This window comes from Anabas testudineus, chromosome 11 (genome assembly GCF_900324465.2).
Source record: "Anabas testudineus chromosome 11, fAnaTes1.2, whole genome shotgun sequence".
NCBI classification, from domain to species: Eukaryota; Metazoa; Chordata; class Actinopteri; order Anabantiformes; family Anabantidae; genus Anabas; species Anabas testudineus.
In genome coordinates, this window is record NC_046620.1 from 839,700 (window position 1) to 851,701 (window position 12,002).

A 12,002-nucleotide genomic window follows, 5' to 3' on the forward strand; every position below is an offset into this window, starting at 1 on the left:
CGTTTGGACCGGACGGAGACGTCCCAGCTGTGTCCTGTGTCTGAGGACATGTGGACACAGAAGGGTGAGTGTGTTCGTCTTCTGGTGCCGTTTTCCTGCAGGAACCCCCCCCCCCGTCTCTGCCACCTCCTGTGTGCGTGTGTGTGTGTGCGCGCGCTCGTCTGTGTGTGCGCGCGTTGTTTGCATTCTTATGTGCGTTTTGGAGTGCGCGTGTTTACGCATCAGGGAGGAGGATGCACAGGGCGGGGATTTGTGGATTTTGGGGGTTGTGCGTGCGTGTGTGCGCGCGTGTGAGAGCGTGCGCGTTTGACAGCTTTGATTGAAGCCTGTCAGTCACGCAGCCGTCAGCAGCAGCTGTGTCTCTGAAGCTTCATTAACTCCAGTCACCTTCCTCCCGCCACCCTCTCTGCATCCTGATGCTTTGTGCTGACGGACTCGTCCGGATCGCGTCAGTGTTTCTGCTGCTCCTGCAGAGAGAAAACCTCCAGGTCTCCCTGAAAACCTCCAGGTCTCCCTGAAAACCTCCAGGTCTCCCTGTAAACCTCCAGGTCTCCCTGAAAACCTCCAGGTCTCCCTGAAAACCTCCAGGTCTCCCTGAAAACCTCCAGGTCTCACTGTAAACCTCCAGGTCTCCCTGAAAACCTCCAGGTCTCACTGAAAACCTCCAGGTCTCCCTGAAAACCTCCAGGTCTCCCTGTAAACCTCCAGGTCTCCCTGTAAACCTCCAGGTCTCCCTGTAAACCTCCAGGTCTCACTGAAAACCTCCAGGTCTCCCTGTAAACCTCCAGGTCTCACTGTAAACCTCCAGGTCTCCCTGAAAACCTCCAGGTCTCCCTGAAACCTCCAGGTCTCCCTGTAAACCTCCAGGTCTCCCTGTAAACCTCCAGGTCTCCCTGTAAACCTCCAGGTCTCACTGAAAACCTCCAGGTCTCCCTGTAAACCTCCAGGTCCTCCCTGAAAACCTCCAGGTCTCCCTGAAAACCTCCAGGTCTCCCTGTAAACCTCCAGGTCTCCCTGTAACCTCCAGGTCTCACTGAAAAACCTCCAGGTCTCCCTGAAAACCTCCAGGTCTCCTGTAAACCTCCAGGTCTCACTGAAAACCTCCAGGTCTCCCTGTAAACCTCCAGGTCTCCCTGTAAACCTCCAGGTTTCCCTGTAAACCTCCAGGTCTCCCTGAAAAACCTCCAGGTCTCCCTGTAAAACGTAGAGAGGAGAGAGTCCGACTTGTGGAGGAGGTCTTGGTGCATGTTTGTCTGTAAGGATTCATTTGAAGGGTGAATATGAGAGAGGGCCGGGTTTCAGGGCTGTGTCCGGCCGGTTTTCCTGGTCCTTGAGTCCTTGAATTCTGGTGCTGGTGTCTTCCAAACCTGCAGGATTCATCTGTTTGTTCATAAATGTCCAATAATAATAAACGTGGGTCCAGATTCACCTAATCTAATACTTTAGCTCCTGATCCAGCTCTGATCCTGATCCTGATCCTTCACTTCACCGGCTCTTAACAAGAACGCTGGGAAGAGTTCTTTTAGAATCAGCAGAGGAAGAAAAAAGACCTCAGACATGAATCTGCTTTGTTTAATTATCCATTAAAAAATCTCTGGATCAGTCCTGATGCTTCAAATGGACTCAGGAAGTCTGTCCCTCGTGATGAGTCGGCACCCTGGATTTGATGATTCTGAGCTCAGCTGATGCAGAGCATTCAGCCAGGTGACAACTTTATGACGGAGAGAATTCATTTAAGGGAATAATTGACAGTTTAGAGGATTAGTCATCCATCTATCAGTGTTTCTCAAACCTCTGCTGGAAACAGAAAAAGGTCCAAACAGACAAATCATCAGTTTAAAAAGCTGAATCAGACCATGTGTATGAACCATGTGTCTCAGCTCTTAATAGAGGTTAATAATCATTTAATTAAACGTAATAAATATGTGTATCAGACATGTAAATTAGTAACTGAAGCTGAGGTGAATGAATGTTCTAAATACAGGAAATGTCTCATCAGCCCTTTATTACAGTCTCACAGTCTGAATCCTTTAACTGAGACTCCGATGGACTGATCAGGGATTTAAGGGGAGTTCTCAGAGTAAACAACCTTAATTGCTCTTAAGTGGCTTTTATTGGCCTCTCATTAAGCAGGCCATCATGTAGTTTGAGAAGTCTGAACAGCTAATTTATGATGATGCAGGAGGAAAGAGAGCAGTCCGTCTGAAGGTCGCCGTCCTCCTGCTGCTGCTTTTATTACAGCTCAGAAATCAAGGGACACGCAGCCGTCACTCCAGGAAGGACCACGTTCCGCTAATTAACCACCAATTATGAGCAGGATATTGAATTATTAACACCAACACTGATGCTTTTTGGCATCACAGACACAGTGAAGCTGAAGACAGAGTCAGTGCCGTGTGGACGAGTCTGTGGGAGAATTTATTGTCGGTTAAACTCACTATTAGAACAGGTTCATGTGGAAAATGGATTTTACAGCCTGTATTATCTGTTTTTAAAGCTAGACATAAACCTTTATGAGCTGGGTTCATAGCTGATCATATCAGGCTGATGGAGAGTTCTACGAGGCTCAAACATAAAATTATAATTCCAGCATGAAAAATCATGCGATCATAAAGCTTTAAACTGATGCTGCTGTTATTCATATTCAGCTGTTACTGGTCTTTAAACTGTGTCTCGGTGTTTGTCCTGAGACTTATTTCTACATTTATACAGCATGTACTAACAGTCGCTATCAGTCTGAAAGAATGTGGACGTACGGAGACAAGTTGTTTTTGCCTCAGACCATCTTCCATAAACAGGAAGTGGGGTCAGCGGATCAGAAATCGCACTGGAAAACTTCACTCTTTGTTTTTACTCTGGGAGCTTGTTGGATGGTGTCCCAGTACACAGTCACCCCCATAAACCGCTGTAGAACAACTGGACCGGTCTGCAGCTCAACACATCCTGTGGTTTGGTCCTGATCTGTTGGTGTAGGAGATGCACTTGGTGGAAACTGCTGCTAACATGACGTTTACAGTTCCTGCAGCTGGTTCAACATGTGGTGGAGACACTGGAAGCAGCAGAGTGAAGCTGAGCAGCACACGAACACACACACTGTGGTTATTTACTGTGCTTCCTCTCCCTGTTTCTTTGTGATCATGACTTGCAGGTCAGAGTTCACCTGTTTCTTTGTTCGACACAGAAAAGAAACCAGCATTAACACTTAAACCTCAGTTTTTGCAGCAGCCCCGCCTTCGTCCCTCCCCAGTCGAGGCTCGGTCTTCTATTGTTCAGCCGACTGAGAGAAGTGTTCTGATCTAAAACGGCTCTTTGTGCGAGTGCCGCTCAGAACGAGCACCTGCCACACAAATCTGTCACCGGACCAGCCGATCAGCCGGCTGTCCGCTTGCTGCTGCCGCTCCATTGTGCACGTTAACCTTGGGGTGTGTTTGGACATAATAACCTGCGAGTCCCGGTGGGCGGACAGAGAGGAGGAGGAAGCAGGCAGAATAATGTTATTCCAGCACAGGAAGATTAGCAGCGTCACTGTGAAAGCCTCCGAATTGCAGCATGTCATCAGCTATTATGTTCTCTGTGCAAATCTGTGCCGCGGGACTCGCCTTTTGTTCTAATCCGCTGTGTGTGTGTGAGATGTAGCCGAGCTCCTAACTGCAGGAAACTGTGACCATCCATCGTCATCATTTGCAACCCCAGATGTGGGGGGTACATCCTTTTCCTCCTGCTTATTTTCTTTTTGTCTTGTCTCCCAGCAGGAAGGTGACTTTTAGGAAGTGAGGGAAGCTAAGAAGGAACAGGCTGCGTGACTGGAGACTTTCCAACATCGTGGTCCAGCCTGTTAATCAATAAGTTATCAACATAAAACTGAGCAGCAGAGCTGAAACTAATATTTACTTTTCAATTCATCAGTGTATGAATTAGTGAAATCATTGATTTTTACATCCCAGAGTCCAACATGATCAATATTAGTATTTAAGAAGCTTGAATAATGTCTGACGGGGTCGATCGATCGATCCATCACCAGAACTGTGGCAGATTTAATCAAATCAATCAGATTTGATGAATCAGCTCAACTACAGCTGAAGAAGAAGGTGAAGCTGCTGGTCCGTCTGATTCCTCTGTGCTTCACAGCAGACTGGAAAAACAGATCAAGAAAAACAAAGTGAAATTGAGACGAGACGTCACCATGAGTCTTAATGTTTCTGAAACGTCACGTTGACAATTTGTTGGGAAAGAGATGATGAATCGTCAACAACAATAAAACACTAGTGGTCGACGCGGCCACTGGATTAAGATCAGTGTCCCAGTCTGTGGTCTTCATGTCCCTCTGAAAATCAGATGTCTGGTCGTGTTGCAGTACGTCTGATTCACTGTTAGGTGTTTCAAATGTTGGGCGGCATGTTCCTTTAAATAAAGCCGAGCTCAGTAACAGGTGGTTTGAGTCCCGCTGGTGGTTTGATGATCTGTGCTGCAGCCTCGGTTTTGGCTTCGGTCCGGTCCTGAGAATCCGGCGTGGAGGCCAAATCGCTGCTGTAATCGTCCTGAGGCCCGAGCTTTGCTGGCAGACCCCCGCCTCGCCGCCTTCCTGCTGCCCCCTGCCACAGACCCACGCTGTAATTGTGTTTGACAGTGGCTCTGACAGATAAAGTGCCGGTATTATCCAGGGTGGTTTTTCTCGGCGCTGCAGGTGCTGGTTTTGTGTTTTTTTTTCACAGTTAAACTGTTTTGTTGTTTCTAATTCTGCAGTTTCACCCCAGGATCTGGATTTTACTCGTGTTCTGAGTTTCACGTCGAGTTCTCTTTGTGCACAAGGGGAGAGAGGAGGAATCACGCTGAGATGACTACCCCCCCCTTTGAGTTGTAATGAGGGACTCCCAGCAGCATGTTCCCAAAAATAGACTTTTACAAAATAAAAGCCCAGGAGGAAAAGATAAAACCTGGTGTTGATATTAGTAAAATGTTGGAAACTCAAACCTGCCTGAAACTAGAATATTCAAGAAATCACATCCACGTTTTTACCATTGAAACTTTCAAAGTAAAACTAATTGTTATTCAGAGAGCCGTATTTATGACAGTACAGTGTCTACCTGTATGTGTCCAGACACTGTTTAAGTTGATACCATCTTTTAGGGACTGGTCCTCAGTAGACTAGCAATACTTCAGTCTATTTGGCACCTGTGCAGGTGAGTTCTCACGCTGTTGGATCCCCGTCGGGTTAGTGTAAACATTTAGGACCAATCAGGACCCTCACAAGCAAAGAAATTTAGACTTGTTTATCTGTGTGTGTGTGTGTGTGAGCTTCCATCACACACGTGTTGCTGTTAACGAGCTAACAGATAATCGTGTGCTGATAGTGTTGAAGCCCGGAGCTTCTCTCTGAATGAAAACCAATCACCTGACATGTTCTGACGCACTGTTACTACTGAGTGTAGGTACGTGTGTGTAACAGTGTGATCTGGATAATTAGCACTAAGAACAAAGATAAACGAGTCATTCATGCTAATGTGTGAGTTACTCTAATGATTCTGTATCTGATGCCTATTTGTCTGTACACAGACCTGCTGCAGCTTATTACGGTCGACCTGCGTCCACCGCTGGTGGAGTTACTGAACGGATCGTCACTGGATGAGGAGGCAGAGTAAAGACTATTCTGACTGTGCAGCTGCAGCGCGGTTCTCTCTGCTCTGCTTTACAGTACTTTCATTAGTACTGAGAGTACTGATGTTAGAAACTCTGGTACGTTGCATCAGCCCGAATGCACAGACAGTGGTGAGGTCATGTCGGGAAAAGCAGAGCGTCGTGATACACACTCTTCTCCCTCGGCGTGCGTGTGTGCGATGTTTTTGTAGAGCTCAGTGATACAAAACAAGAGAATCAAGAAGACAGGAAGTTCTCAGGCCTTTAATCTGTGTCTGTGAGTGTTTGACTTTTGCTCCCTCTACTCACTGTTTCCCACCCGGCTCCGTAGCTGCAGGGAGCTACAGTGTGATGAATCAAACGTACCTGATAGGGATGAGCACTGCCTTCCTGTTTCCCCTTCTCTCTTCATTTCCACTCTTCCTTTCTTCTATTCTTCCTCTCTCAGCCTCTTTTCAGCCCATTGCAGAGTAAAGGTGACGCAACATGATGAAACCTGCAGTGACAGGACAAGTGCACTGACAGTATGAACATAACGAGACATAATTAGGGTTCAGAGATTCATCGTAGAAGCAGAACAAAGTGGTTCCACCTCTATTTCATGAGCAGGTTGAGTAGTGATCGACTAATGCTGTTAAAATTCAGCTCATTTTCAGATTACACTAACAAAGTGAGTGTGGGCGGAAAGACAACATCTTTCCAGGTCTTGAGTCCAGTTAGCCTGGAGTTGAACACAGCAGCTCTCCACCTATAGACCTGCACCGATCACAATGAAAACACGTTTTTTCCTGTGTTGCTTTCTTGCCGTGTTAACAGTATTAATTTATTTTGCCCTCGGGTTATCTCACTGTGTGTGTGTAACGTCTGAATCATGCATGAATGTTAAACAACTGCTGCATAATACATTAAACACTCACATGCATATTTTACAGTAAAGCAGCTGCCCGACATGCTGGGAGGTTCTACTGTTCCTCTGCACCGTCACACGTTCACACCGAGATCAGTGCACAGACAGATCCAGCCTGTGTTCAGTCGAGCTTAGCGAGACGACTGGGAGCAGAGGAGGCTGATAACCCGGCTCCACCGCCACCTCTGAGCCCGTGCAGGTCTTTCTGCTGCAAATGTTGAGCTGTGATATCCAACAAGTAGTCAAGTGATCCAGACAGCAGTTAGTAAAAGATCAGCTGGTGAACAGGGTGCAGCAGTTAGCAGCTAAAGAGCAGATATTTCCTACTGTTAATGTCACTGTGGTTCACAGGGAACTACAACTGTAGTTAGTTTAGTTTTCAGCCAGAAACCAGCAGATTTCATATTATTTCAGACAAGTGGAGAACAAACTCCACACAGAACGGCTCCCGGCTGACCTGTAGACGGAGAAAAAGGATTCAAATGAATTGTTTAGTCCCACATTTTAAAGTTTATTTCCAGTCTTGTTAACAGAAGGAAGAAAAAATCACTTATTAAATTAAAGTATGAAGAATAAAATAAGTTGAGGTTCAAACGTCTGAATGAGCAAAGTGACAGTGATGAGAAACACAGGACTAAACAGAAAGTGAGGGTGATGGCTTTATTTCTGTGTGTGTGTGTGTGTGTGTGTGTGTGTGTGTGTGTGTGTGTGTGTGTGTGTGTGAGTTACACCATCCAACATGGCCGCCTGCCAAACACACACTAACACACACGCTGGTGAAGATAAACACTGTTTGTCGTTCAGTGAAACTTTTCTTTCTTCTAACATTTTAAACTCTGTTCTTCTGCTGGTTTAATGCCTGCTGGCAAACACACACACACACACACACACACACACACACACACACACACACACACACACACACACACACACACACACACACACACACACACACTGTGCCAGGTGACCTTTGGGAGCTTCTCTTCCTGCTTTATTGATCAGCTGCTGGCAGCAATACAACACACACACTGCTCTCTTATTCCAGGTATGTGTGTTTTGCTGATACTGTGTGTGTGTGTGTGTGTGTGTGTGTGTGAGACATGCAGATGCAGTGTACTGACAGCTGGCTTATGGCTCACACAAACTTCCTCCTGCCTGCAGAGAAAGAATCAATACTGTGGTCAAGGAAGATGTTTTCTGACATTATGTTGGATACGTGGACGTAAACAAATTAAATAAATGTCGCATCATGTTGTGATGAATATTATCTGCATATGATGATTATTATCTACATATGATGATTATTATCTACATATGATGATTATTATTTACATATGATGATTATTATCTACATATGATGATTATTATCTGCATATGATGATTATTATCTGCATATGATGATTATTATCTACATATGATGATTATTATCTACATATGATGATTATTATATACAGATGATGCAGAAATGTGGGACCAGAGACTCATTATTACATATCTGTGATATAAATAGATATGTAATAAAGTATTATATACATATGATGCAGATGATACTTGATTACATATCTGTGATATGTAAATGAAGTCACCACCTCGTATGTGTCATGGATGAAAAGAAGATTTCCTTAAATATCAGTTAAAATTTTGCTGTTTACATAGAAACGATGCTGTAACCAGGTTATGACGTGTGTATATTCCTACAAGATATCTCTAGGTATTAATGTGAAATTCACTGCTGCTGTCGTGATGCACACGAACTCTCCTGACGAGCAGCACTTTGATCATCCAGTGTCTGATGTCTGTGATGTGCCCAGTGTGCGCTATAGGCATCGAATGAGTCTACAGTGCTGGTCAATGCACTCAGCGTGTGCTGCACTAAATCAGATGTTTTCAAACTGTTAAGCCCCCTTGAGGTGCGGGAAAGTTGAGGTGAGGTTGTGCAGCATGGAGGGAGAGACGTGAGGTGACGGTGTGTGCAGCAGCTGTTTCTGTGCCACGGCTCATGGAGGAGGTTTAGATACTTAAACCAAAACGAGCTTCACAGCCTGAAACGCTGGACATACGCTAAACGTCAAGCTCAGTTCCCTCAGACTGACCCGTCGGCCTTGTCTGTGGCCTCAGCGTGTGGTTCATGAAGAAGTGCTAATTACTGCTCGTGAAACATGAGACCTGAGGCGTTTCAGGAACAGAGGCTGAGGAAACTGAGGCTTCATCATGACACTAAGGAGGGAAACACCTGGACAGATGCACTGAGTTTAATCCCATTACAGTCTGCAGCTCTGCAGCGTTGATCTAAACACTGAAGTACTGAGAGAATGAGACGTGATGTCTGAAGACTGCATGTTGTTTTCAGTCCTCTGCTTCATGTCGAGTCTGTGGATGATCAGTGAGGCAGATGTTGTCTCACACAGAAGTGATTTAGTTAGTTTCTGCCAACATGAGAGATCATCCGTGTTTAGTTGTTAAATCCTGGAGGAGACAGAAGATTTCTTCAGAGAAAACTGATCAAATAGTTTGAGATCAAACCAGATGAACAGCAGGACTCAGACTAAATCTAAATCTGATCGGACTAAAGTTACACTACAACAATAATCAGAGATTATTTTGGGTGGATTGTGACTTTAAAGCAGACGAGGCTCCGTTCTGTCTGACAGGAAGCCGAGCAGATGTCTGCTGCAGGTTCACAGCTCAGCAGAGAGAGTGAACGTCTGTGCAGCTGTGTTTGTCTTCAACCTGAATCCAACATCTGCTTCATGGCAGAAGAGCTGGATGTGATGAGGCTGATTTCAGCTCTGACAACAAGCTGTGTTTGTGAGTTGGTTTGCAGAGTCGGACAGCTTTCTTAGAAACTGTAGCAGACGCTCAGTGAAACAGTAATTACTGTACTCTCATTCCTCTTCGACTGTCTCATCTTTACTGCTGCAGTTTAACAAGCAGCCACCGTTTAGTTTGGGATCAACCTCTGTGACTGCACAAATCCCCAGAAAACCAGAAATCGATGCATCGATTATCGAAGTAGCTACTTTTGTTTTCTCAGTGCTGCACATTTAGTCTGTAAAGAGTCTGAACATATGAATGTATTTAGCTCTTCATCTATTTATTCTGCAAGATGATGTGTAAATCTAGCATGTGAATGTAAACCCGTCTATTTAAGTGTCGTTTGACCTTCAGAAAAGTCCCATCTGCAGTTTCTCTCATCACTGCTCGGCTGATGTTGTGTTTTCATGTTGGTGTTCAGAAAATCACAAAGAGCAGTTCCCAGTTTTATTTTTAGATGAAAGTATTAAACTTGACCCACTCAAAAAGCCTCTTTCCACTTTTTCTGATGAAAATGATTTTTACATAAAGCAATCTGAATTATTCACTGAAGGGGGTGGGGGGTAATTTGCATGTAATGTTTCTGCAGTCGATCAAAAGTTTTTGTGTGGAGGTGCTCTGACAGTTGCTGAGAAGTTTCTTCAGCTGCATCAGACTGAAAGTGATTTTGTAAGTAAATTGCAGCACTCAGAGGAAATTAGGGAAGCAGAGACAAGAAAATGAGGAGGAAGAGGAGGAGAGATGACAGACATTAACATGAGGGAAAGAAAAGACACTTTCCTCTGTCAGTCAGTTCGCAGAGCTGCTGCTCCACTGTCTTCTCTCACATACAGTACAGTAACCTCCCTCCACCTCTGTGATTTCACAGAACAAAGATCAACACGTGCACATAAAGGTCATGTGATGCAGGACTTCAACACACTAGATCATAAACGATAAACCTGTTGTTTACGTCACTTCACTCGAGAACAGTTGCTCCAGTTTTGTTCCCTTTGGCACGTTTTGCATTTATTTGGACAATAATTTCTTTAGAGACATGTACAGATTAGCTCACGTACATGAAGTGGCCTGTTTTAGGTTTACCTGCACCAACAGTAGAACTGATCAGATGAAACATCTAGTTTCACTTCAATACAGAAATATGTCAGTTTAATTCGTATTTGTTAGTCTTTTCTTACTGAACTAAACACTGATATGTTTTAATTAAAGTTTCTAGTAACCTGACGACGATATGTTGAACTGAACAAATCCATCAAATGTTCCCAGACAACAGTTTTTTCTGCTAAAATGTCTGATGTACAACATATAGTTAGAACATTACACAGATTGGTTGGCTTAGACTTCACAGGACATGGTTAAGGTTAGAGAAAGATTCTGGTCTGCTTACCTACTGGGGATTTAAGAAAACAGTTAAATTCCAGATTTGCAGTTTAACATTTATTCACCCTGAGTGACCAAATGAATTCATTGCTCAAACCCAAGAACTGAACATTAGAGGCGTCGTGGAGTCATGACTGATGTAAGGGATTGCATTCGATTGCTCAGATGAACTGGACAGAGAGTGTCTGCTGATACTAAACCAGCAATGATCTAACATCTTTCAGTGTGTTGGGCTTTAGGAAGACGTCCTCTGAGAGCACACTGTGCAGACCGGGGCTGACGCTTCTTTCTAAACAAATCAAGTTTGAATGATTTGAACTAACAGGCAACTTATGTGGATTTATGGCTCGCTGAGAGACGAGCTAATGTTTCTGCCAGACGTTTCCAGCTAACGCAGCTTGATGTTGAATCCAAACTGCTTCCTCACTTCACTTCTCAGTTGGTGTGGTGTCATTCACACAAACACAGCACGACTCTTTTTGTTCTGTGTGGACAGATGTAGATTGGTGTTCCTCCATTCTCTCCTTTGGTCAATAGTGTTCTTAATTTCACTATAAAGACTATATTTTACAAATCCTCACAGACACCAGTGTTTTCAGATGGTTTCTGTCTCTGTTCAAGGATTCGTCTTCAGAAATAAAGGTTCTGTCCCCAATTTTTAAACCTCTTTTTCCAGCTGGTTTGGAGCCTGATACTAACTGCAGAACTCTTCCAGCAGGTAGAGGTGTGATGCATCAGGGTGTATTAACCTCTGTCTCGGAAGGTCAGAGGTCAAGGGGTCAGGAGAGGCTGGAATGTTGACATCATACGATCTGGTTTGTTTCAATTTGTCTGAAGCTGAAGCAAAAACCAGCAGAGCTTCTTAAACATCTCTGTTTTCATACAGAGAAAGAAAAGTTAGACCATATTTATTGTCTTTATCAGGACAGCTGGTCGACTTCCTGCTGTGAAAATGTGGAGAAGTTGCTCCGTCTGTGAAGATTGTGGGAGTTTGTGTGAACATTCACAGCCAGTGAAGTGTGACTATCGATACTGAAAGTTTTTACACGCTCGTACAACTTTTAATTTCCTCTTCGTCTTTGTTAAATCCTGCTCCTCTCATAAATAAGCACCGAGCATGCAGTCTTTTAAAATCTGCTCTGATAGATTTGATTCAGTTTGTTGAATTATTGTGTTATTGATGATAAACTGTTGGTCTATGGAAGGTTCTTTACCTGAATCAATCCTGCTGCAGCCGTGTTATTGGATTTTAATGGAGTTTTTCATG

At 44.3% G+C, this 12,002-nt stretch overlaps 1 protein-coding gene across 2 annotated transcripts in view; it reads left to right on the forward strand.

Moving 5' to 3' along the window:
* LOC113155161 (semaphorin-6D-like) overlaps nt 1-12,002 on the forward strand; it is a 120,076-nt gene continuing 108,074 nt past the window's right edge. For both annotated transcript variants that reach the window (XM_026349716.1, XM_026349717.1), the window contains exon 1: nt 1-64. The gene's annotated coding sequence lies outside the window, so the exon portion shown is untranslated. The remainder of the gene's footprint in view (nt 65-12,002) is intronic.